General features: G+C 41.8%; 1 pseudogene; it reads left to right on the top strand.

Annotated features, from left to right (window-relative positions):
- Positions 1-1,706: 1,706 nt before the first annotated feature.
- LOC103198014 lies at positions 1,707-4,953 on the top strand (annotated as a pseudogene).
- Positions 4,954-5,490: the final 537 nt, after the last annotated feature.

The raw sequence follows: 5,490 nt of genomic DNA, 5'->3' as shown, positions 1-5,490 counted from the left end.
ATGGCATCGAACCTAGTATACGTTTACCAATGTGCCACATTGGTATCTGAGTTCACCAGTATATTGCCATCATTTCTAGAGAGGTGAACTTGGGTTTGATAACCATTAAGAGCAAGTTAGTACTATACACTGAAGATTGAAGTACTAGCACATGAAAAATTAATGAATTAGAAACCAAGTCCAGAAATAGAACCTAAGTCTATTAAAAGGTGAGGTTTTAAATCAGCAGGGAAAAGAAGTATTGCTTAATTGTGTTGGGCAACTGGTCGTATCTGCTTAAAACACATATTTAAACTTCACATCTTACATGTGAATAAATTCCAAATGATTCAAATATTTAAAAATATAAAACCTAAAGCCTTGGATTCACCATAAGAAATAATGGGAGAATTTTTATTTAAGTTTTCAACTGGAAAGATGTTTCAAAGTAAGACACAAAGCCCAGAAGCCATAAAAGAAAAATTAATCAGTTTGACTGCAGAGATAACACCATGAAAGTAGCTTGTTCTTTCCTTGAAGAATTTTTTTTTTTTCCCTGAATGCCTATGATACTAAAGAAGCCTCTTACTTGGGACCATAATCATATGAGACTTCGATTATAAAACTCTAGGGATGCAATTTCTGTGTCAGTACACGTAAGATAAAGAATATGTCTATTTTTCTTAATACTTCTAAGAAAACCTTAGACATGAATGATACTACAAAAATGGCTAGACTTTTAGCTCAGTATATATGAAAAACATCTTAATAAAATTTCCATGAAGTATAAACCACAGTATATTTTTGGTATTTTAGAAGGCAGATAAAAAACTATTGTCCTAAATACCCTGCCCCAGCTTAGGACACTTCTGAAGACAGATCAGTCTCAGATTAGTTTTTTGGTACTTAAAAAAAAAAAAAAAAAGCTAAGTTGTTACTAAATATTTCAAGGTATATCAGGGAGATGTGAAGGTCTTAGAAATTTCATTAGTGCACTGACCACCTATAACTAACACACACACACACACTGCCATAGAGTTGACTCCAACTCACAGTGACTCTAAAGGACAGGGTAGAACTGCCCCATAGGGTTTCCGAGGCTGTAATCTCTACAGAAGCATGCTGCCATCTTTCTCCTGCAGAGTAGCTGGTGGGTTTGAACTGTGAAACTTTCAGTTAGCAGCTAAGTGCTTAAAAATTGCACCACAAGGGTTCCCAGGACCCACACACTGAACATAATTTTCCTCATTTCTTACACTCATAAAAAACACTCTACTTTCTTTTTTCCTTCCAGCATTCCATCTGTATTGACAGACATTTCTCCACTAGCCATATGCGCCCATCAGAACTTCTCCCAAGTTCATACAAAGGTGAGAAACAGGCAAGTGAGAGTGACCTGTCCATGTCATGTGATATCCTGGAGCCAAAGTCACATGATACTGAAAGCAAAGGGAGAAAGACATGTGGTGATTCTTACGGAAATATCAGGGAATTTAAGAAAAGGAAATAACAATTTTCTATCTATTTGGACTTTTTACTAGAAAAATACAACAATATAATTTACTAATTGCATCTGTAGTCATATAAACAAAAGCAAGGAAATAACCTTTCCATAATGACAGAAGTCCATCAGCAGGGTATTAAAGGGGACATGGGGCAAGGAGACTTCCAAACTCTAGACACCTACATTCCCAGAAACACACCCAGAACCTCCACCCTCTGACACCATGGTCAACTCCTGTTGTGGCTCCATCTGCTCTGACCAGGGCTGTGGCCAAGGCCACTGTCAAGAGACCTGCTGCCAACCCAGCTGCTGTCAGACCACCTGCTGCAGGACCACCTGCTGCAGACCCAGCTGCTGTGTGTCCATCTGCTGCAGGCCCAGCTGCTGTGTGTCCAGCTGTGGCAGGCCCACCTGCTGCCGTCCCAGCTGCTGTACTTCCAGCTGCTGCCGCCCTACCTGCTGTGTATCCAGCTGCTGCCGTCCCAGCTGCTGTCGTCCAATCTGCTGCCAGACTACCTGCTGCCGTAGCACCTGCTGTCGCCCAAGCTGCTGTGGATCCTCTTGCTGAACTTCATTCATGATCACCAGCCCTGAGTCACCCATCATGATGCCAATATAGCAGTCTTATTCATATTTCCTTTCTTCACAGCACCTGGCCTTGTTCTAAACTGTCACTGTGTTGACATGTGCATGACCAACATACGACATGTGCTGGTCATGCTATCAAGCAACTATTTAAAAAGCAACAATTTAAACTAAATACCACACAAAACTCCAAGTTCTCTGTCTATTGCCCTAACATTCATCTAGATGCCAAATGTTTACACTTCTCAATTGGAAGAGGTTCCTAGTCTATGACTGCTGTGCATGGCTTGACCTTCACAATAAATTATGTCTAATGGAGTAACTATATCTCAATAAATATTTACTATCTTGGTATCAGAAACATTTGTGGTCCTTAGTTACTTTTTAGTGTTGATTATTTATTTGGAGTTAAGCTTGAATTTCTGTCACATAAGCAGAGAAAACTGATTCTGCAAATATAAACCAAAGCCAAAGAATTATTTTTTTTTCCCAAAACCAGATTGCCCACTTCACTTGCTGTCAGGTCTATTGAGAGAAAACAAAAACTTCCTTGGGACTCTAGTGAGTTATGGGTCACCTGGCAGGGTCCTTGCACCACTGGGTTCTTGGGAACACATAACATGAATGAGACCCAGTTTCCATCCCTTAGGTAACTCACAATGAGATCTTGGATTTAAAAGGAAGGTCTATGTCAGGTAGCATACTTCCTATGGCACTTGACTGCTAACCAGAAGGCTGGTGGTTCAAACCCACCAGCCACTCCTCGGAAGGAAGGTTGGGCAATCTATTTCCGTAGGGATACTGCCTCAGAAACTCAAGGAGGGGTCACTATGAGCTGGGTCCGACTCGATGGCACATAACAACAACAACATGTCAGGTAGAGTATGTTGGTAAGAAAGAGGAAAGTGTCAGACAAGAGTAATATGTAAGGATTGATTCAGAGAAATAAAATGTGTCAAGTCTGAAAATTCAGGGGAATAAGTATAACTCACAAACAACATGAAGGAGAGGATCAGATAATAAGAGTTTATATTATGAAGGTAATTATTATTATTATTTAGAAAGGTACCAAAAGACATTATGGTCATTTTAAGGAGGAGGGCATGTCATGATAAATTCATGGAATGAGACTAATTATAATGGAACCTATGAGAAGACAGGAGCCAGGGATTTCAGCGTGACATTGCAGATGCAGTGGGAAAACAGTCAGTATGACGGATGGTACATGTCAGCTATGGGAAGGAAGGTAATAGAAGTTTAGTTGGAAATCCTAGTTAGGTGCTATTTTTGAGGGGCTGTTGAGGGAAAGATCTGCTTCTATGCCTCCTGTTTTGTTATCTAGTGCTGCTACAACAGAAATACTACAAGTGGTTGGTTTTTACAAACAGAAATTTATTCTCTGTCAGTTTAGGAGGCTAGAAGTCTGAACTCAGGTGACAGCTCTAGGGGAAAGATTTCTCTTTTTGTTGGCTCTGGGGAAAGGTCCTTGTCACCTTTCAATGCCTGTGGGCCCAGCATCCCTTGGAGATCTCCACTTGTCTTAGCATCAGTCTTCTCCCAGGTCTAAGAAGTTCTCAGCACAGGTACTTTGGGTCCCAGCTCTTCTTTCTTGGTGGTCTCAGGTCCCTCCCTCTCTGCTTATTGAATTTCTTTTATATCTCAAAAGAGATTCACTCAAGATACAACTTAATCCTGTAGATTGTATCCTGCCTCAGTAACATAACTGATTCTATTCTTGCTTCATTAACTTTATAGAAGTAGGACTTACAACACATGGGATAATTATATCAGATTACAAAATGGAGGATAATTACATAATACTGAGAATCATTACCTAACCAAGTTGACACGTATTTGGAGGGACAACGTTCAATCCACAACACCTCCCATCCAGGTTACCTGAGTAAAGACCTTATGCCCAGAATAGTCTGTGATGAGGAGGCTAGGAACTGGGTCACCATCTCCCTCTTTCTCAGTTCCTTCACCTTATCAGAAAAGCCTTCCCCCTGCTCTGGGCACACAGGACCTTTTCACATGTATGGGTATCATGTGGCACCTGGCCAATGCCACTTCCATATCTGCTCCCAGTGGGGAAGGAGTAGGGTCTCTGAACCATGGCATAAGAGGGGTGAATTGAGAACATCTACTCTGCACAGCCATAAGTGGGATGAGCCTGCTGGCCATGGTACACCAGTGTCCACCAGTGAAGCTGATCTCACTCTGTCTCTTCTCTATGGAGTAAACCATTTCCTATACACTGTTAGAGTGTGTGTTTGTGTGGTCTTTTGCTGGTGTTAGTAAACCCTGCCTTGACACACAAATTAATGGCATTCATCCATTCAAGCACCATTAAACTCCAATTGTAGAGTTTGCATGTCCTTCTATGACCAATGCAAAAACCAAAAAACCAAACTCACTGCCATTGAGTCAATTCTGACTTATAACGACCCCTTTTGGGTTTCCAAGGCAGTAAATCTTTACAGAAATAGATTGTCCAGTCCTCCTCCCACGGAGTGGCTGGTAGGTTTAAACCAACAATCTTCTATACCACCAGAGCTCCTCGACCAATGCAAAGAATATTTTTAAGCCCACTTGGTATGACCTGGCATGAAGTCATCCAAGTGCCCGTGTCTCTTCTATCACTCTGCCATGAGACCTGCTACCACCCCAGCTGCTGCCAGAGTACCTGATACACGACCACCTGCTGCCACCCTAACTGTTGTGTTTCCACCTGCTGTCTTTCCATCTCCAGCTGCTGCTGCTCATCCTGCTGCTCCCTCTGCCCAGTTGTGGCCAAGTCTCCAGACACCACCTGTTATCCTCCAACCTGTGTCATCATGTCCACTGGTCCACACCCCACCTGCAGTACCTGTTCTTGCTGCTGATCCCTTGCCCTGAACCCATCCTCTCTCTTCATCTCCCTCCTCACAGAAGCAAACCCTGGGCACCTCAATGTAAGAGAGGCTACTGTCACCATTGTTTGTCTACACCCTAGTCTCGGGTCAAGCACTGTCCTTTGTTGACTTTTCTTCCTATACAGACCCAAAGTATACCTCTGGGAGGAGATGCATTTAGAGCAAGCAACTAATAGAATCACTCAAATTCCACAACCTGTGTTTTGATTTCTGGGTGTCAGGTCATCCTGCTTCAATATGGAAATTACCCACAGAATCTGACTCCCCATCCTCAGGTCAGAAAGTCTGATGGCACTATCCTGTATTTCTCTTTACAACAATGTTTCTGTATCTTATTGCTGTTGTTTCTGAATAAAGTTCCACTTTCCAAGCCTAAAAGTGTAATCTACTTGTGTTTGTTTCTTTGTTATGATTCTCCTCAGTTCCTGGGAAATTATATTCAAAAACACAACTCAATTAGGCTTTTCAATCCCTTCTGTCCCCACAAGAAAATCTTAAAAGGTAGTA

This window comes from Orycteropus afer, unplaced genomic scaffold, assembly GCF_000298275.1.
Source record: "Orycteropus afer afer isolate SDZICR_OR568_19922 unplaced genomic scaffold, OryAfe1.0 scaffold00085, whole genome shotgun sequence".
NCBI classification, from domain to species: Eukaryota; Metazoa; Chordata; class Mammalia; order Tubulidentata; family Orycteropodidae; genus Orycteropus; species Orycteropus afer.
The sequence above is the reverse complement of the archived record's forward strand: the minus strand, read 5'-3'. Positions and strand labels throughout refer to the sequence as shown.